The sequence below is a fragment of the Pan troglodytes genome, chromosome 4 (genome assembly GCF_028858775.2).
Source record: "Pan troglodytes isolate AG18354 chromosome 4, NHGRI_mPanTro3-v2.0_pri, whole genome shotgun sequence".
Taxonomy (NCBI): Eukaryota; Metazoa; Chordata; class Mammalia; order Primates; family Hominidae; genus Pan; species Pan troglodytes.
Genome location: NC_072402.2, coordinates 140055734 through 140077012, shown reverse-complemented (window position 1 = coordinate 140077012; position 21279 = coordinate 140055734). Strand labels below are relative to the sequence as shown.

The window sequence follows — 21279 nt, the reverse complement described above, 5'->3', positions numbered from 1 at the left end:
TAGGTTCCTCCCGTCCCTGCTCCCTGAGGCTGACGGACAGGCAGGCGGGACAGCCCGATCGATGGATGCAAAGGTGCCCTCCTCCGCTCTTGTTTGCTGCTGCGTTTCTGACTCACATCTTCCCTGGGCTGTGGGAAAGTGTTCAGTGTGTGGCTTCACAAACTGCAGTGCAGCAGGGAGAGCGGGCAGTTGGAAATGATATGGAAAAGAAAGGATCTAATTAAGCAGAGTAGGTGATAGTGTCGGGAAGAAAAAGCAAGCAAGTGGCAATTTGGATATCTGCCTGCAAATAAAAGAGATGACTGTCGTTTTCTCCTCTGGCTCCTGGTTGCCCTATAAATCTCAGTTCACAAATCCAAGTGTTTTAATTATCGCTGTATAATACAACATGCTGTGCTGGGCCTATCTTAGGGAAATTAAAACAAAGGAGGGGGAGACAGAGGGATTCAGGCTACCCCGTTCTCCCGTTTCTCTTGTTTACAATAATCCGAAGGTGTTTCTCGCCCCTTCTGCCATAAACACAACATGGGGTTTTCCAGTATTAAACATATCACCTTCCTCCACTCACAAAAAGGAACTTCAGGCCCTAAGCTGTTGTCAACCATGCAACTCAGTTGCCAGGTGTCACCTTGGCCACTGTTGCTGTTTAATCCCCAAGAAATCAAAAGAACCAGGTCATGAATGAAATGCCAGGTCCAGCTCAAAAAGGAGAGTCCCTAGTGGGAAGCAGCATGATGATTAAAACTAGCATTTGAATATCACCTTCGCTACATACTAGCTGTGTGGCCTTGGGTAAATCATTTAACCTGAGTCTCACACTTCAAAGAAAACAAAACAGTGATAAGCAGGATTAAACATATAAGACTACAAAGCACTTAGCACAGTGCTCAACACACAGCAAGTGCTATGCAACACAGTCCCATCTCCAGTCTTTATCTCTGCCATTTCAAATACCTACAGTAAGCTTCTCCCAGGAAGCTGCCTGGTTCACTCCTTCCCTTCTACCTTATCAGTGAGCCTTCCTCACCCTAAATAAAATAGTAGCCCTCCCATCACACACACTGCATTTCCCGTTACATGCTTCATTTTTGTCCATAACAAAGTACTCCTTGACATTTTACATATATACACATACATTCACGTGTCGCCTAACAACTGGGGTAAGTTCTGAGAAATGTTCTGAGAAATGCTTCGTTAGGCGATTTCATCGTTACGCGAACATCGTAGAGCTAGAGTGTACTTACTTAAACCTAGATGGTATAGCCTACTACACACCTAGGCTATACAGTACAGCCTATTGCTACTAGGCTACAAACCTGTACAGCATGTTACTGTACTGAATACTGTAGGCAACTGTAACACAGTGATAAACACTTGTGTATCTAAACATAGAAAAGGTAATGCACTGCACTAAGCTAAGACATTAGGATAGCTATGATCTCACTAGGCAACAGAAATTTCTCAGCTCTATTGTAATCTTATGGACCACCGCCGTTATCTGCAGTCCATCATTAACTGAACCATCATTATGCAGCCTACGACTGTACACATATATATGTATAGACATATACACATATACATACACTTACATATATATAAAATTATTTTATTCGGGCATCTTCACCTAAATTCCAAGAAGGCAGAACTTGTGTTGACCACTGTGTTTCCAACGCCTGTAACAGTAGTGCCTGGCATGTAATGGATGTTTAATAAATATTATTAACGGGACCAGTAAATAGAAGCTATTTTTTCTATAATGGTTGGAAGGGCCCTCATAGACCACCTAGACCAAAGTTCTTCACAGGCCAGGAAACTCAGACCAGGTGGCATCAGATGACCTGCCCTATGGTTCCAGCTTCCCCAGAACTGAGTGGCGGGGACTAGGGACCCTGACTTCAGTGGCTTTGCTCTGCCTCAAGTCAGCCCATTCAGTGCCCACAACAACTTAGCAGGTTGGTGCCCTGTGCTCCTCATCTGAGGAATGGAAACAAGGAGATGGTTCACCCTCCCAAGTGTCAGGATGTGGATGTCCCAGTGACTGGCATTCTATAAAAGCAAAAAGGACAGGTGGAGACACATTAGTCCGCTCTGGAAATCCATCAACAAATGTCCTCAGAGTTGAGGAACTGCAGACAGCTGCAGCACAAAGGAGCCAAAGGCCACTGTCTTTCTCTCTCAAAATCCACCCGCACCAAGGACCCTCTTGGCTTTCTACATGATTGAAGGCAAGCAACTGTGGTCTCATTTCTGGGGTGCCTGGATGACCTCTTGCACAGACACAGGGGATCCTGTGGAGAAAAATGCCAACCCCTGCTCCATCATTTCTAGGTGCATGACCTCTCTGGGTACCAACTTTTCGTGGCTTAGGATCAAATGAGAAAACACGTGCACAGCACCTGGCACAGTGCATGGCACATAGCAGGCACATGAAAACATTAGCTGTTAGGAACCGCACGTTTAATATTCAAAGTCAACCCTCCATACATCTCACCAGCTCTTACCATTGCCCCCTAGAGCTGAGAATCTGAATAGAAGGGCTTGCATTGGACTGGGGCTATTCAGCCTTAGAAATCCAACTCCAGGTAATCGTTTAAAGGAGCCCATTTTCCTATTCAAGTAGAGTGAAAAGAACTCCACCTCAGTCCCCAAGCCACTCAGGACCTCATAAGGCTGGCAAAGGGAAGATTCCAGTCTGAGAGCACTGGCCACCTAACTCTATTCCCAGAAAGTGGAGTCCGGCCCAGAGCTCCCTGGAAGTTGAGGTAACAAGACCCAACAAAAATATCCTGTATTCTCTTCACCACCTGTCTCCGCAATAGAGTAATAAGACAAAGTATTAAAGAGAGACATCACCAGTAATCAGAATGTGGTAACTAAATGAGTCTTTCGTCTTCCACTTACAATGTGCAAGCTGGTCCGGTTCCTCAGCCTCTCTGAACCTGCTTCCTCAGCCTCTCTGAACCTGCTTCCTCAACTGTTTAAAGAGAAAAGTAACCTCTACCTCCTGGGGCTGGTCAAAGGATGAAATGAGAGAATTCTGTTCATTGGTGTCTAGGACATTAGCTGCTGCTTTTAGTTCAAGAAGCCCAGTGCAGCCTATGCCGGAATAAGCATTAATTGCTCCAAAAGAACACTCTGTACAGCAAAGGCAGCCCTTTCCTAGACCACAGACCACACCACTCCAACATGGGCCACAGGTTGGGAGCAAACACTTACTCCACCAGAGGCTTCCTGAAATCTTACAAGCAAATGGTGTGAAAGTAGGAGGAATTCGGGTGCAAAAAAGCACAGGTAGAAACTGAGACCCAAACAGCTTCTGAAAAGGGGGTGCCCGGCTGGAAGTGGTGAGGGACGTTCCCCCACGAAAAAACTTGGACTTGGCAATCATTGCTTTGGACTTCCCAATGTAAATTGCCACTTTTGATGACTTGGGGATTCTAGAATGTTCCAGTCGCTCACTGATTAACAAATATAAGGTCTAGGGTGACCTAAACCTGCATGGTGTGTTCCAAGAGCCCCCAAAGCGTTCTAAGAGCTGGTGACTTTCGGCTTACGTAACTAACCTGGGCCTCAGTTTCCCTCCAGACCCTAACGAAGGAGCTAACGGTTGTTGCCTCTACAGGGAAGCTGCGAGGCTAAACGGGGATGGCGCGCTAAGGCGCTCCCTAGACACAGGACGGAGCTCCCCGCGCGCGGTTCCCATTCGCTCCCGGAGAGAAGGGCGGCGCGCGGGATGACACAAAAGCCCATGACCTTCCTCCGCTGCAACTGTAGAAAAAATAATCACAAGAAAGCAACTGGAACGCGAGCTGGGGCAGCGGCCGGGCCGGGGGCTCCTCCCGCAGGCGCCCAGGAGCCGCTCGGCCCGTGGCCCGGCCGGGGAACAGGCGCCCCGCGGGAGCGCTGAGGCCCCGCTGTGCCGAACCGGGCGGGGGCGGAGGAGGCGGAAGCGGGGGCGGCCGGAGCGCGGTGGGGATGTTTAAAGGAAATTTACAATCATTTCCTCTCTGTGGTTTGGTGACAAATCAACAACATCCTGTTCTTTTGTGAGGCTCCGGGCGCCTGCGAGGCGGGGGCAGCGCTCCGGCTCTTAAAGGGACACACACAGGGCCCCTCTCCCAACGGTTCCCTGCGGCTCCCCCCAAAAAAATACAGCTTCCTCAAGGCGTCACCTCCGGGGGCGCGCGGCCGGAATGCGGGGGCTGGCCGCCGCCAGGCCACGACCTGGATCGCGTCCCTCACCACCCCCCACCCCGCCCGACAGGAGGAGACGGCCGCGGCGGCGGCGGCGGCGCACCAATCTGAAGGACGTCCCGGCCCGGGGCCATCTCCCGCCGAGGGGTGGGCAGGGGGCGGAGAGGCGTCCTCCCGAGGGTTCCCCTCCCTCCCCCCAACCCCAGGGCAGCTCCGCCGGGCTTCGGACCTCCGGGTAGTTATCCCCCTCCCCCAATCCCCTGGCCTCGAGTTTTGCAGTCCCAAAACTCTGTGGATTTATGGTTAAAATGTCGACGTACGCACAGGAGGTTTATAAAACGCCAAAGCAGAGACTTCCCGAGCTGTAGAAGTAATGAGAATCAGATGGTCGGGACCAGGAAAAAAAAAAAAAAAAACTACTCAACTGCCCTCCTGGGATTTCGTTCATTCAGTCATTTAATGAGTATGTTTTACTAAGTGCTGGTCACTACTCTAAGCCCCCGCACCGCAGGAACAACACAGATACGGTTCCTGCCCACAGGGGGCTTAGATTCTCAAAAATGAATGAACAGGATTATTTCACATCTACAAGTGCTATGAGTTTTTTAATGGGTCACATTCTAGAACAGCGGCTTTCTGTAGGGACACCTCTCTGAGGGGTCTGACCTGAGGCATCCAAGGATGAAAAGGCAAGGGTGCCAGGAAGAACTGGGTTGGAAAGGTCCAAACATTATTATCAGGAAAGAGCTCAGAAGTCTCATCCCAAAGACCGAGTGAAGGGCAGCCCCAGGGCTGCATTTTCCCCTTGAGGACAAGCCTTGATAAGGGGCTTGGGTCCTTCTGCTCTTGCTATATCGCCTGAGCCTTTCCTTCCATCTCTCGGCCTCACAGCTTCCTATAGGGAAAATGAGACACTGAACTAGATACAGTACTTCTCAACCTAGGTGCAAATGAGAATTCCCAGGGAGGCTTTCAAAAACACTGACACCCCTGACCCCACCTCAGACCAAGGGAATGAGGATCTCTGGTAATGGGGCCTAGGCACTGGCATTTCTGTAAGACTTCAAAAATGAGTTTAGTGTACAACCAGGGTTAAGAGCCACTGACTTAGGGCCGGGCGCGGTGGCTCACGCCTGTAATCCCAGCACTTTGGGAGGCCGAGGCGGGCGGATCAGTTGAGGTCAGGAGTTTGAGACCAGCCTGACCAACATGGAGAAACCCCGTCTCTACTAAAAATACAAAATTAGCCGGGCGTGGTGGCGTGCACCTGTAATCCCAGCTGCTCGGGAGGCTGAGGCTGGAGAATCACTTGAACCCGGCAGGTGGAGGTTGCGGTGAGCTGAGATGGCGCCATTGCGTTGCAGCCTGGGCAACAAGAGCAAAACTCTGTTTCAAAAAAAAAAAAAAAGAGCCACTGACCTAGATGATATTTAAAGTTTGGGTTTAAAATGCAGTAAGGTGGCTGGGCGCAGTGGCTCACGCCTGTTAATCCCAGCACTTTGGGAGGCCAAGGCAGGCAGATCATGAGGTCAGGAGATGGAGACCATCTCCTGGCCAACATGGCGAAACTCCGTCTCTACTAAAATACAAAAAATTAGCCGGGCGTGGTGGCACCACCTGTAGTCCCAGCTACTTGGGAGGCTGAGGCAGTGGAATCCCTTGAACCCACGAGGCAGAGGTTGCAGTGAGCCGAGATCGCGCCACTGCACTCCAGCCTGGTGACAGAGCAAGACTCCATCTCAAAATAAAATAAAATAAAATAAAATAAAGTGCAGTAAGAAGGCCAGGCGCGCTGGCTCACACCTGTAATCCTAGCACTTTGGGAGGCCAAGATGGGCAGATCACCTGAGGTCAGGAGTTTGAAACCAGCCTGGCCAACCAGCCTGGCCAACATGGTGAAACCCCGTCTCTACTAAAAATACAAAAAAATGTTTAGCCAGGCATGGTGGCAGGCGCCTGTAATCTCACCTACTTGGGAGGCTGAGGCAGGAGAATTGTTTGAACCTGGGAGGCGGAGGTTGCAGTGAGCCGAGATCGTGCCCCTGCACTCCAGCCTGGGCGACAGAGGGAGACTCTGTCTCAAAAAAATAAATAAAAATAAAGTGCAGGAAGAGCTATTTCAATTCAGGGCATAATCATCCACGTTCATTGAGTGCTTAGCAGCTGCTATATAATACCCTAAGTAAGCTACATATGTATTTTATCTAATTTAAGTTACAAAGAAAAACCTTACCAACTTAGATATTATTATTATTCCTATTTACAGATGAGGAAACTGGGTACAGGGATGACACAAAATATGGTCAAGGGCACACAGGTATTAAGTGGTCTTGTCTGTATCCTGTAAGCTGAAATGCCTTTCCAGTGGCAAGGAACAAATTTCTACCTAATGGGGTTGTTAATAAGGCAGAGTAGCTACCCAGAGAAGAGCATGGGGTGCTATAAGCCCAGGCTGCTCATACATCTTGGACAGAGGCAGCGGACTGGCCTAGATGCCCAGAGTTCAGGTCTTAAAAGAGAGATTGTAACTCAAAGAAAACAGACTTTTATGTTTCTTGGTGCTAATCCTCTCGGTCGTTTTCAGAGATGATTCCCATAAATTGTTAAAGGTATGCCTTGGCCAGACAGAGGAAACATTTGGCAAGGTGAGGAGGAAAAGGAACTCCCTGTGTACCCCAGTAATAACCAGGATAGGATACACTCCCCCACCCTCCTCAATCTCCCTTCTAGGGCCCACCCCATGCCCTTTTCACCTTTGACCACCTTCCCATTTGTGCAGTTCCCTGAGGGAGGACCCAGGGAGAGTATAAGCATGAGCTGGGACAGGTTCCCCAGGAAAGTAAAAGATCTGAGAAACCAAAGATAAGAAGAAAAGGAAGATGATGCCTTTCTACAGTGCGGCACTGTGCTGCTGTTAATAATAAGAGAGCTGATAGACCAGAAAGATGCTTGTAATATACAAGGTGCAGAATAGAGTCCTCTCACTGATATTTTTGTAAACGACACACACACACACACACACACACACCCAGAACCATCTGGAAGGATAGACTCCAAAGGGTTAGGGTTAGGAGTGATGGCTGGGCAGAGGCATGAGGGAGGGTCGTAAAGGGGTGTGTGTAGTGTAAATCTATCCTTTTACTTTCTATTCATCTCCATATTATTTAAATTGGTGACAACAATAATGTATTAATTTTTTAAGATAAAGACACTTCTACTGACAAATAATAAAAATAAATATTAAAAGGGGAAGCATAAAAACCCACCCTGGGTCTTGGGAATTCTATGCAGGGTAGCAGGGTAGATACCTGGTAACGCCATCTTTCAGCTCTTCCCGGTTGATGTCCACAGTCCCCTCACCTTCCCACAGCCTTCCATTCCAGTGGCAGGCTCTTAACTGGTCAGCCTACTCCCTTTCAGTCATCATGTGTTACACACAATTTTCTGGGTTTTAGAAGATGGATTTGAGAGGTGCTGGCTCCAACTGACGTAAGAAATGACAAAAGTCACATGAGAGGGAAAAATTGTCCAAAGTGCCATTCGGTGGTGGTGCTGGTGGTGGAGGTGGGTGACGGGGATGGCACTGGAGTTCAAAGGCTCTGACTTCCCCAGTGTCTATGTGTCGTTCTTCTGGAAGCTTAGAAATGGAATCTGACAGTCCAAGCCCTGAAGAAAAACAATAGTGCTTTGTGGTAAAGACCTTATTGCAAAAATCTGAAAGCCTAGGGGTAGGAGGTCTGCCTACAACATTATGTGCAGGACTGTTCCCTCCAATTAGGAGCTGATAACTCAGCAAACATATGACCTGAGCAACTGGCAGAAGGTGAAATGTCATGCTCTAGGGTGGAATTGTTTGGCCACTCTGTGCTTCCTTTTATTTCTGTTTTTTTAGATCTTTGCTGTTTATAAACAGCATAATGGCATGGTTCAGAGCATGAGCTAAGGAGACAGAAAACCCACGTGGGATTTCTAGCTTCACTAACTTTTTAAGCCTCAGTTTCCTCTTCTCTGAAATGGGAATAATATTACTTATATAATATGTAATATTTATATAATATAGATAATATTTATGTAATGTAAATGTATAATTATAATATTCTATATATAAACATAATACAGACTGGGCACAGTAGCTCATGGCTGTAATCCCAGCATTTTGGGAGGCCAAGGCAGGCAGATCACCTGAGGTCAGGAGTTGGAGACCAGCCTGGCCAACATGGCGAAACCCCGTCTCTACTAAAAATACAAAAAATAGCCGGGCATGATGGCGGGCACCAGCTACTTGGGAGGCTGAGGCGGGGGAATCGCTCAAACCCAGAAGGCAGAGGTTGCAGTGAGCTGAGATCACACCACTGCACTCCAGCCTGGGTGACAGAGCAAGATTCTGTCTCAAAAAAAAAAAAAGTATATATATATATATAGAGAGAGAGAGAGAGAGAGAGAGAGAGAGAGAATATAATATAATAATATAATATATAATATGTAATTGCTATATTATTATATTATATTAATATATAATTATATATAACATTTATATATTGTATTAATATGTAATTAATATAACATTAATTATATATTGTATTAATATGTAATTAATATAACATTAATTATATATTGTATTAATATGTAATATAACATTAATTATATATTGTATTAATATGTAATATAACATTAATTATATCTTGTATTAATATGTAATATAGCATTAATTATATCTTGTATTAATATGTAATATAACATTAATTATATCTTGTATTAATGTGTAATTAATATAACATTAATTATATATTATATTAATATGTAATTAATATAAATATAATACATAATTATATAATTATATAAAACATATAATTAATATAGAATAATATGACATAATTATATATTATATAATAAGATTATATAATATATAATATATAACATTATAATATGTAATATATTGTAATAATAGTACTTACCTTAGAGAGGTGTTGGTGAGAATTAAATTAGCTAATACAGGAAAAGCCCTTAGCTCTGAACCTGGCACACACGGTAAGTGGTATATAACTAACAACAACAAGATCCAAGAAGGTGGTAAACTGTACCTTACAAATAAGAATAAGGAAGGTGACTAAGTGGCTCATCAACACTGACACACCTACTAGTTTACACATCTCAAATCGAAATCTGAATCTTGGCCTCCAGAATGACAGGTCCTCCAGAAGACCTGTGTCCACCAAAATCCTACATGGTTGATCAATTACTTCATTAAAAAATTATCGCCTTCAGGCCGGGCGCAGTGGCTCACGCCTGTAATCCCAGCACTTTGGGAGGCCGAGGTGGGTGGATCACAAGGTCAGGAGATCGAGACCACCCTGGCTAACAAGGTGAAACCCCATCTCTACTAAAAATGCAAAAAATTAGACGGGCGTGATGGCGGGCACCTGTAGTCCCAGCTACTCTGGAGGCTGAGGCAGGAGAATGGCGTGAATCCGGGAGGCGGAGCTTGCAGTGAGCCCAGATCACGCCACTGCACTCCAGCCTGGGTGACAGAGCGAGACTCTGTCTCAAAAAAAAAAAAAAAAAAAAAAATTATCGCCTTTATCTAAAATCATTTAATAAGGCCCTTTTTACCTACTTATATATGCCCTAGTGCTAGCCGCTGTACAGATTGAAATAGATGAAATTCTTTCCTTCCATTCATCTGGAGCCTAGCCACCTTTATTTTTTGAACTTTTATTATCATTCAAATGATTTGGGCAATTTCATCATATACTACATCCTTTCCAAGGCATGCAACCTGACCATAAAATAGAAAATTAATGCTTCAATAACAATAATTTATACAGAAAATTTTCCTGAAAATAACACATAGACTATTTTCCTTGGCCTTTGTATTCAAACAAAGATGAAAGAACTAAGCTGTTAAAAAGCTAAGCTGTTATTCTTTATCTATTCTTGTTTCAATTACTTTTTCTATGACAAAATAGAGTTGTCTTATTGAGACTGCAATTCAGAATTCCAAGTTCTAGTCTTATCAAAACTTGGCAAATCAAAGAGTTTGAAAGTTATTTTGTGCTTTGTAATAAATTTAATTTGCAATCTATTTTGTTTAATATAAATATTTCTGCATCAGTAGTTACAGAACCATTTCCTTCACTGCATTTTTCAATTTTATTTTTAATTGACATAATAATTATACGTATTTATAGATACAGTGTGATATATTGATACATGTAAACAATGTGTAATAATCAAATCAGGGTAATTAGCATATTCATCACCTCAAACATTTATCATTTCTTTGTATTGGGAACATCCAAAATTGTCTCTTCTGGCTATTTGAAAATATATAATAAGTAATTGTTAACTGTTCTCACCCTACAGTGCTACAGAACACTAGGACTTGTTCCTCCCATCTAGCTGTAATTTTTTTTTTTTTTTTTTTTTGAGACAGAGTCTCACTCTGTCACCCAGGTTGGAGTGCAGTGGCATAATCTCAGCTCGCTGCAACCTCCACCTGCCAGGTTCAGGCAATTCTCCTGCCTCAGCCTCCCGAGTAGGTGGGATTACAGGCGCCCATCACAGTGCCCAGCTAATTTTTGTATTTTTAGTAGAGAAGGAGTTTCACCATTTTGGTCAGGTTGGTCTTGAACTCCTGACCTCAAGTGATCCACCCACCTCGGCCTCACAAAGTACTGGAATTATAGGCCTGAGCCACCACACCCGGCCTAGCTGTAATTTTTTTATCCATTAACCAACCTTTCTCTATTCCCTTTACCCATTACCCTTCCCAGCTTCTAAGAACCACTCTTCTACTCAATGCTTGTATGAAGTCAACTTTTTTACCTCCCACATATGAATGAGAACATGTGATCTTGATATTTCTGTGCCTGGCTTATTTCACTTAACATAATGTCCTACAAGCTTATCCATGTTGCCACAAATGAAGGATTTCATTCTTTTTTTATGGCTGAATAGTATTCCATTGTTTATTTATAGCACATTTTGTTTATCCATTCATTCCTTGATGGACACTTAGGTTGATTCCAGTTTTTTTTTTTTTTTTTTTTTTGAGACGGAGTCTCGCTCTTGCACCCAGGCTGGAGTGCAGTGGCGCCATCTGGGCTCACTGCAAGCTCTGCCTTCCGGGTTCACACCATTCTCCTGCCTCAGCCTCCCGAGTAGCTGGGACTATAGGCGCCCGCCACTGCGCCCGGCTAATTTTTTGTGTTTTTAGTAGAGACGGAGTTTCACCTTGTTAGCCAGGATGGTCTCGATCTCCTGACCTTGTGATCCGCCTGCCTCGGCCTCTCAAAGTGCTGGGATTACAGGCGTGAGCCACCACGCCCAGCCTGATTCCATATCTTAGCTCTTATGAATAGTGCTGCAATTAACATAGGAGTACAGATGCCTTTTTGACGTACTGATTTCCTTTCCTTTGGATTAATACTGCAGTGAGATTGCTGGATCACATGGTAATTCTATTTGTAGTTTTTTAAGGAACCTCCATATCATTCTCTATGATGGCTATACCAGTTTACATTCCTGCCAACTGTTTATAAGAATTCCCTTTTCTACTCACCCTCGCTAGCATTTGTTGTTTTTTGTCTTTTTGATAATAGTCACTTGAACTGGAAGAGAAGATACTTCATTGTGGTTTTATTTTTTTGAGACGGAGTCTCGCTCTGTCACCCAGGATAGAGTGCAGTGGCAAGATCTTGGCCCACTGCAACCTCTGCCTCCCAGATTCAAGCAATTCTCCTTGCCTCAGCCTCCCAAGTAGCTGGGATTACAGGCGCCTGCCACCATGCCTGGTAATTTTTGTATTTTTAGCATTTTTAATAGAGACAGGATTTCGCCACGTTGGCCAGGCTGGTCTTGAACCCCTGACCCCAGGTGATCCACTCACCTCAGCTTCCCAAAGTTCTGGAATTACGGGCATGAGCCACCAAGCCCAGCTTTCATTGTGGTTTTAATTTGCATTTCCCTGATGATTAGTGATGTTGAGCATTTTTTCTTTATTATTATTATTTTTTTATTGAGACAGTCTCACTCTATGGCCAGGCTACACTGCAGTGGCATGATCTCAGCTCACTGCAGCCACCAACTCCTGGGTTCAGGCAATTCTCCTGCCTCAGCCTCCCGAGTAGCTGGGACTATAGGTGCATGCCACCATGCACGCCTGGCTAATTTTTTGTATTTTTTAGTAGAGATGGGGTTTCACCATGTTGGCCAGGATGGTGTTGATCTCCTGACCTTGTGATCTGCCTGCCTTGGCCTCCCAAAGTGCTGGGATTACAGGTGTGAGCCACCACGCCCGGCCTTTTTGACACGGAGTCTTGCTTTGTCGCACAGGCTGGAGTGCAATGACGCAATCTTGGCGCCACTGCCTCCTGGGTTCAAGTGATTCTCTCTCTCAGCCTCACAAGTAACTGGGATTACAGGTGCACACCACCACAGCTGGCTAATTTTTGTATTTTTAGTGGAGACGGGGTTTCGCCATGTTGGCCAGGCTGGTCTTGAACTCCTGACCTGAGGTGATCCGCCTGCCTCAGTCTCCCAAAGTACTGGGATTATTACAGGCATGAGCCATTTGTCTGTCTTCTTTTGAGAAATGTGTATTCAGATCATGAGCCCATTTTTAATCTGATTATTTGGTTCATTATTAAGTACTTCGTATATTCTGGATACTAACCCTTTGTCAGATGAATAGTTTGCAGATATTTTCTCTCATTCTGCAGATTACCTCTTTACTCATGACTGCTTCCCTTGCTGTGCAGAACCTTTTTAGTTTGATATGATCCCATTTGCCTCTTTTTGCTTTTGTTGCCTGTGCTTTTGAGGTCTTACCTGTAAAATCTTTGCCCAGATCTGAAGCATTTTCCCTGTTTTCTTCTAGTAGTTTCATAATTTCAGGTCATACATTTAAGTTTTTAATCCAGTTTGAATCTATTTTTGTGTATGGTGAAAGATAGGGGTCTAGTTTCATTTTTCATTCATTTTTCTGCAGATGGATATCCAATTTTCCCAACACCGCCTTTGAATCTTCCCCAAGCCTGTTGAAACAGCAATTCTTTTTTTTTTTTTTTTTTAAACTTCGTCCTCCTTCTCCAATCTAGTTAAGAGAAGGAAACTTTCTGGGGATATGAGGTTTAAACTGATGGACCATTAACAGCATAACAAAGCAAAAGGAATTTTCCGGGTCACCAGCCAACAACTTTAGAGTAGTATTTAAAATTCACTTGCTTAGTGGGGAGGGAAAGCACTTGTTCAGGAGAGGGTGGGGGAAGGATTTCTCCCAGCTGATGGGGAACTGGAGAATGCCCTCTTTTTGGCCAGGAAAATCAGTAAACATCATAACATAGGGCTTGGTTTGTGTGCTGATCTTTTACCCTTGTAGATACAGATTACAACGCAGATTTTGGAAGGAAAATGTCTGTCTGCTGAAACCATAAATAAAAAGTTTCTTTGGCTTCAGATTTAGGGAACACCTGGATCCCTGCTCTGGCTTCAACCCTGATTTGCTAGAATATAACATACCCATAAATTTCTTCTGAGCCCACTGAACACACACACAGACACACACACACACACACAGACATGCACACACACACACACATTTATACAGATATTGCCTTATTCCAGCTGTGGCAGCATTTAGCAGAAGAAGAACGTTGGCCATATTGTCTTTCCCCCACCTCATTTTGCATTTCTAAAATGTATTTGCTGGCAGTCTGGAAAGTCAAAAGCAGCTTTAGCAATTAAGTGGTAAGCAGAGTTGTTCTGGTAGAAATGTTCTAGGGATCACTTTTGCTCCTGAAGGAAGAATGACCAATAGAGTCTTGCTGAAATTCAGTAAGAATTTCACCTCCCTATCATACCCCTCCCACAGTGTATTGCTCCAGGAACTTCCATAAACCTATGATCACTTACATAGACCTTAAAATTCCTATAACCTCTTGATCCCAGGATTTTCTGGGGGCCCTGCCAAATTGCAGAAGGCTGTTTAACTGGTGTTATACACATTTCAAGGTCTTTCTAGTATAGTGGCTTCTAGACTTTTAAAAAAGCAGCAGAAGCGTTTTAAAGGAATGCAAAATATGAAAACGAGATTAAAACTATTGTTTCTGGTTGAAGCCAATCACAATGTTGCTCAAAAGGGGTCCTAGGAAACAAATCACAATTTTAGAATATCATTCTTTTTTTTTTTTTTTTTTTTTTGAGACTGAGTTTTGCTCTTGTTGCCCAGGCTAGAGTTCAGTGGCGCGATCTCGGCTCACTGCAACCTCTGCCTCCCGGGTTCAAGCAATTCTCCTGCCTCAGCCTCCCAAATAGTTGGGATTACAGGCATGCGTCACCATGCCTGGCTAATTTCGTATTTTTAGTAGAGATGGGGTTTCTCCATGTTGGCCAGGCTAGTCTCGACCTGCTGACCTCAGGTGATCCGCCCACCTCAGCCTCCCAAAGTGCTGGGATTACAGGTGTGAGTCATCACGCCTGGCCTAGAATATCATTCTATTATGACTTTAAGTAATTTTGGCATTTAATGGAGTTCAAACTCCTTACTATGCCTACACAACACTTTTGATCCAGCCCCTGCCTACCTGAGCTCACGCAGTTATTCTCAAGTTGTTTACTCCTTGGTTTTGTTGGTACAAATCTTCTACTAGCTTCCTAGAAAGAGATACACAGAAGTAAATATCAGCTCACTGCAACTCCCACCCCCCAGGGTTCAAGCAATTCTCCTGCCTCAGCCTTCTGAGTAGCTGGGATTATAGGGACGCATCACCACACCTGGCTAATTTTTGTATTTTTAGTGGAGACGGGGGTTTCACCACGTTGGCTAGGCTGGTCTCAAACTCCTGACCTCAGGTGATCTGCCCGTCTTGGCCTCCCAAAGTGCTGAGATTACAGATGTGAGCCACTGCACCCTGCCTGTTTTCATATTCTGAGGGATAGTTTTGCTAGGTATAAAACTCTAGTTTTTTTTAGCTTCATTTTTTTGTTGTTGCTACATTAATAAATGTACATATTTTCAGGGTACATGTGATAATTTCATGTATTCATATAATCAGGTCAGGGTAATTGGGATATCCATCATCTTAAATACTGACATTTTCTTTTTGCTTAGAACATTCGATTATTTTCTTCCAGCTATTTTGAAATGTACAATTGGTTGGTGTTAGCTATAGTCATCCTACTGATCTATTGAACACCAAGTCTTATTTCTTCCAAGTATATACTTGTCCCCATTAATCAACCACTCTTTATTTCCCACTCTCCCCTACCATTCCCAGCCTCTAAATTATAAATTGTTCCTTGACACCACCACCTCTGTTCCTCGATAAGCCTAGGCCTCTCCAGTGTCCAGGTCTTTAAAGTAGAAGGGCTTTTTTTCCCCCCGCAATTGAACACATATCCCCATCCTCACCCTTATACTGGTGTAGCTAACACTTCATTATTCTTATCAGGGAAACTTCCCTTCCTGTCACCTCTCCTTCCAAGGCTAGGTGGATATGCCTCCTAGGAGATCGCACAACACCTGGTGCTTATCCTCTTCATATGCTCATTTGTCATATCATTACCACCTGTTAACTTGTCCGTGTCCTCCACTCAATTGTGAGCATGACAGCTGAAAATTCACAGCCATAGTGCCACTCAATAAATATTTATAGAACAAATAAATAGATTAATGGTCACAATAGCATTTTTTATTAAAAGATACAATCTATAATAAAATATTTGACAAATGCCCTTACCAGTTGGTGCATGCTCCAGACTTTAGGGTAGAGAATAGGATTGCTTTAGGGGGAAAAAAGTCACTTTGATATTAGGAGCATAGAAAGAGTTCTTACGAATTCTTGTTCTAGTCTTTACCATCTTGGGAAGAAAGGGGGTTTGGAATGAAAATTGAATTCATCAGCCAGGCGTGGTGGCTCACGCCTATAATTCCAGCACTTTGGGAGGCTGAGGTGGGCATATCACGAGGTCAGGAGATCGAGACCATCCTGGCCAACATGGTGAAACCCCATATCTACTAAAAATACAAAAATTATCTGGGCGTGGTGGCGCACACCTGTAGTCCCAGCTACTTGGGAGGCTGAGTCAGGAGTATCACTTGAACCCGGGAGGCGGAAGTTGCAGTGAGCCAAGATCACACACCTGGAGATTCTCACACCTCCAGCAGATCTCCCCAGCTTTAAACTCCTGACCTCAGGCGATCCATCCACCTTGGCCTCCCAAAGTGCTGGGGTTACAGGCATAAGCCACAGTGCCCAGCCTTGGCTATTATTATAATAGACAATTCAATCCCTGTTTTTGGAGCTGAACTTTGGCCTTGACTTTGTTTTATTCTTTCTGTCACTGATCAGCCTTGCAAATAGTGATTTCCTGCCAGTCCCTGCCTCTGTGACCAACCTTGATTGTTCAAAGTATAGCTCTGCAAGCAGTGGCTAGGGACAGTTTCCAACATGCAAGTTCATCTCCGACCCCACTTCATCATTCCTCCTGCCCCCAGCACTCCTGGATGCTATGCTGAATTGTTTTGGTACCTTTGGTTTGTGAGCCTTCTTAAACCTTTCTTTCTTCTACTTTATTATGACATTGTATTATAAAAGCAATAGATGCTCATTACTTTAAAAAATGTAAAAGTACAGAAGAGTGTAAAGTGAAGAGTAAATGTCTCACTCCCCACCCAAACCCCCATTCCTACTCTGGAAGTAAGCCAATTCAAGTTAGCAGTTTCTCATGTGCATTTCCGGAAATCACCCATGGCTACACAGAAGCATATACACACTTCTGCATATACACATATGCACTGTTCTGTGTCTTGCTTTGTTCTCTTAACAGTCTTGAACACCTTTTTGTATCCACACCTAATAGATCCACCACACACTGCTTAATGACAACATAGCTTTCCTTTGTAGAGATCAGCCATTGTTGATTTCCTCCGTCCCCTACAGGTGGACACTTAGGTTGCTACTACTAAAACATTACGATAAACATTCTTGTATACAAATCTCTGTGGACTCCTTCAGTTTTAAAATTATTTGATTGCCAAATTAGACCAGAATGACCAGAAGCATTTCTTTCAATGTGGTTCTGCCTCCCAAGTTCTCCACCTATACACAATGTTCAGTCCCTGGGCCCACTGACTCACTCACTGGTCAGCAGCACAGCCACCTACGTCCTCATCTCAAAATAGAAGAAAGGTCACGGGATGCTTCCTCGTGATCCCACTCAATAGGTGTTCACAGAAGCCACATATCTCCCTTTCTCTGGAACCACAGGGGAAATCCTGGGCATTTGGGAATCGAATTTCAGAAACCGGTTGTGCTCTCAAGTACCCTTGAGGAAACCCCAGAGGAGGAAGGAAACGCCATTTTTGGTTCCTGAGACACAATCCCGGGTGTTTTAAGTGGTGCTGGGACGGGTGTGTGTGACAGCAATGACAGTAGCTGAAATGGACTTCAGGTGGTGGCTGGGAGGAGGTGAACACAGGCCTCTCATCAGCAGTGACACGGCACTATTGTCCCGGCCCACATCCATCCTCAGTGCCTGTCCTTTCTCAGGCCAAGGACGGGATGGGCAGGCAGGAACTGGGACTGCTTATCCCCAGCTCGTCCTGACTCATCCACAACTCCAAGCAGCCACTGACTGTGCCCTGGGAGAAGCCTTAGGGGCCTGGGTGAAGATAGAGCTGGAAAAGGTGCCCCTGGGCTGTGTCCAACTGGCTTACTGATCACTCTGTGACCTGCAGTGAGTTTCCGAACCATCCTAAGCTTCAGTTAGCCCATTTCCCCGTTGGTATAAAAGCCACACCAACAGCCCCCGTCTTAGACTGTCCTTGAGAGCAGGATGTACACCAAGTGCTTAGCACAGGACATGGTGTTACATAAGCAGTCCATAAATATTTGATATTTGCTTCACTGACGTTTCCCTCTGGCCTAGCCTAGCATCCAACTTAGAGTAGGTGCTTAATTAGAATTTTTTTTTTTTAAATAAGTGACTGAATGAACAACCTCTTTCTTTCTGGAGGGCAGACAGGAAAATTGCAAAATGGCCCCCAAGGCCTCTCTAACTTCCTATGTCACCCCATTCTTTTCTTTATGGCTGTGGCAGATTAGTGACAATGTGGTTTGGTTTGTTTTTCTCTCAGTTCTTTCTTCTTTGCCTCCCTCCTCCTCCTCCTCCTCCTCCTTCTCCCCCTTCTTTTCCCTCTCTCTCTCTCTCTCTGGCTTCCCAGGAGAAAACATATTCTATTCTTCCTGGCTCATCCTCAAGACCCAGTTGCATATGATGAATAGTAAGTTCAGGGTCAGGGTCCTAGAATGCAGCCTTTACCTCAGAGTTTCTAAGGAGAAACCAAGTCCCAGAGCCACGGAGTATTAGAGGAGTGAGGAAAAGAAGTGCATTGTATTCACTCAGTGAACCTCTACAGAGTATCTCCCACTTCGACTTCGGCTTCCCCTGTGCTCCTCACCACGCTGGCTTGGCCTCTGCCTCTGCTGGGAGGGCTTCCTCGTAGGTAATCCTCAGGGAGTGCTCATTGCTAAGCCCCTCTTTCCTCCATTCTTAACCCTCACAACCTCTCTACAACACTAAACACTTGATATCCCTCTCCTAGCACCTTTCTCCTCCTTCAGTTTCTCTGGGGGACTCCCACTTTTTTTTTTTTTTTTTTTTTTGAGACAGAGTCTCGCACTGTCACCCAGGCTGGAGGGCAATGGCGCGATCTCGGCTCACCGCAACCTCTGCCTCCCTAGTTCAAGCAATTCTCCTGCCTCAGCCTCCCGAGCAGCTGGGATTACAGGCGCCCGCCACCACGCCCGGGTAATTTTTTGTATTTTCAGTAGAGACGGGGTTTCACTATGTTGGCCAGGCTGGTCTTGAACTCCTGACCTCATGATCCGCCCACCTCAGCCTCCCAAAGTGCTGGGATTACAGGTGTGAGCCACTGCGGGATCCCCTTTTTTATCATCCTCCCCACTCCCCTCTCAGTTTCTGCTTCTTGTCTCCTGTTATGAGCTGAACTGCATTCCACCCAATTAATATGTTGAAGTTCTAGCCGCTACCAACTCAGAATAGGACCATATTTGGAGATAGATCTTTAAAGAAGTAACTATGATAAAATGAGGTCACCAGGGTGAGCCCTAACCCAATATGATTAGTGTCCTAATAGTAACAAGAGAAAATTAGAACACAGAGCAAGGGGAGTCCACGTGAAGACACAAGGAGAAGACAGCCACCCCCAAGCCAAGAAGTGCAGTCTCAGAAGACACGAATCCTGTCAACACCTTCATCTCAGACTTCTTGCCTCCAGAATTGAGAGAAAATACATTTCTGTTGTTTAAACCACCCAGCCTGTGGTACTTTGTTATGGCAGCCCTAGTATTAAATGTGGATTTGAACCCAGTATGGTCTAGCCTCAAAAAAAATTTTTTTTTTTTTGAGACAAAGTCTCACTCTGTCGTCCAGGCTGAAGTACAGTGAAATGATCTCAGCTCACTGCAACCTCCACCTCCCAGGTTCAAGCGATTCTCCTGCCTCAGCCTCCCAATTAGCTGGGATTACAGGCACGTGCCACCACGCCCAGCTAATTTTTGTATTTTTAGTAAAGACGAGGTTTCTCCCTGTTGGCAGGCTGGTCTTGAACTCCTGACCTCAGGTGATCTGCCTGCCTTGGCCTCCCAAAGTGCTGGGATTACAGGCGTGAGCCACCATGCCCGGCCTCAAAACTCTTATACTACATCATTCTACTCCTCTTTCTCTCTGCAAAAATGTAAAGGAATTTGTTCAGTTTCTGATAGTATGGTAGCCATACTATCAGATGGCCTTCCGAATAAAAAAAAAAAACACAGACCAACATTGAATGAAATCTCTCCCTCTTTTTTTTTTTTTCAAAAATGCATTGCTGAACTGGCAGAAAAGTAAGGAATATTCAGAGACCAACAAAAGAAATGAAAAAGGGAATTCTGAAACATAAGTGAGTGCACAAGACAGCTTTAGATTGAGGATGTCTGCTACAACTTGATGACTTGAAGCTTCCATTTTGATTAACATAGGAGGTGAGGGGGACAGGAGACAAAGTTCCTTGCACAAGGAGCTCTGCTGCCCAGGCTGGTCGTGAAGTACTGGGCTCAAGCAATCCTCCTGCCTCAGGCTTCCCAAAGTGCTGGGACTACAGGTGTAAGCCACTGTGGCTAGTAGGAGTTCCTAATAGGAATAAACCCCAGTAAATATAGCTGTTAAAAGTAAATATAGGCCAAGGTGGGCGGATCACTTGAGGTCAGGAGTTCAAGACCAGCCTGGCCAACGTGGTGAAACCCTGTCTCTACTAAAAATACAAAAATTACAATGGGTCATGCCTGTAATCCCAGCACTTTGGGAGGCCGAGGCAGGTGGATCACGAGGTCAGGAGTTTGAGACAGCCTGGACAACATGGTGAAATCCCGTCTTTACTAAAAATACAAAAATTAGCTGGGCGTGATGGCACATGCCTATAATCCCAGCTACTTAGGAGGCTGAGGCAGGAGAATCGCTTGAACTTGGGAAGCGGAGGTTGCAGTGAGCCGAAATTATGCCATTGCCCTCTAGCCTGGGTGACGGAGCAAGAATCTGTCTCAAAAAAAAAAAAAAAAATTAGTCAGGCGTGGTGGCACACCCCTGTAATCACAGCTACTCAGGAGGCCGAGGCACGTGAATCTGGTGAACCCGGAAGGTGGAGGTTGTGGTGAGTCAAGATCACTGATTTCAGCCCATACCTCAGAGAAATGCCCATAAAGTTTCAAGAAACTTGAGCCTAAAGTTAAAATCACAAAACACACAGGAAATAAGGCACCATGAGCGAGAACCAACATAAACAATAGGCAGCATCATCAGACCCACAAAAATATGAGATATAGAAATGATCAAGCACAGCATATAAATAGGTATATTTACTATATTTCAAGAAGTAAATGTGAGGCTTAAATACATGAGCCAGGAGCAAAAGGCTGTAAAATAACTAAGCCAATTTGGAAAAAACAAAACAAAACAAAAAAACCTAGCATGGTTTAAATGGCAGATTAACAGACTAAACACTTTTTGTTTTTGTTTTTTTGAGAC

The 21279-nt window shown here is 44.6% G+C and overlaps 1 long non-coding RNA gene across 2 annotated transcripts in view; it reads right to left on the bottom strand.

The window, feature by feature from the left end:
- Window positions 1–7365: 7365 nt before the first annotated feature.
- Window positions 7366–21279, bottom strand: part of LOC104006586 (uncharacterized) — a 27701-nt gene continuing 13787 nt past the window's right edge. The window contains exons 2-4 of one of the 2 annotated variants that reach the window (XR_010157338.1): window positions 14778–14847; window positions 13024–13229; window positions 7366–7860 (exon numbers count right to left, since the gene is read on the bottom strand). This is a non-coding gene — a long non-coding RNA (uncharacterized LOC104006586). The remainder of the gene's footprint in view (window positions 7861–13023; window positions 13230–14777; window positions 14848–21279) is intronic. The other variant, XR_001717951.4, reaches the window with a different exon arrangement.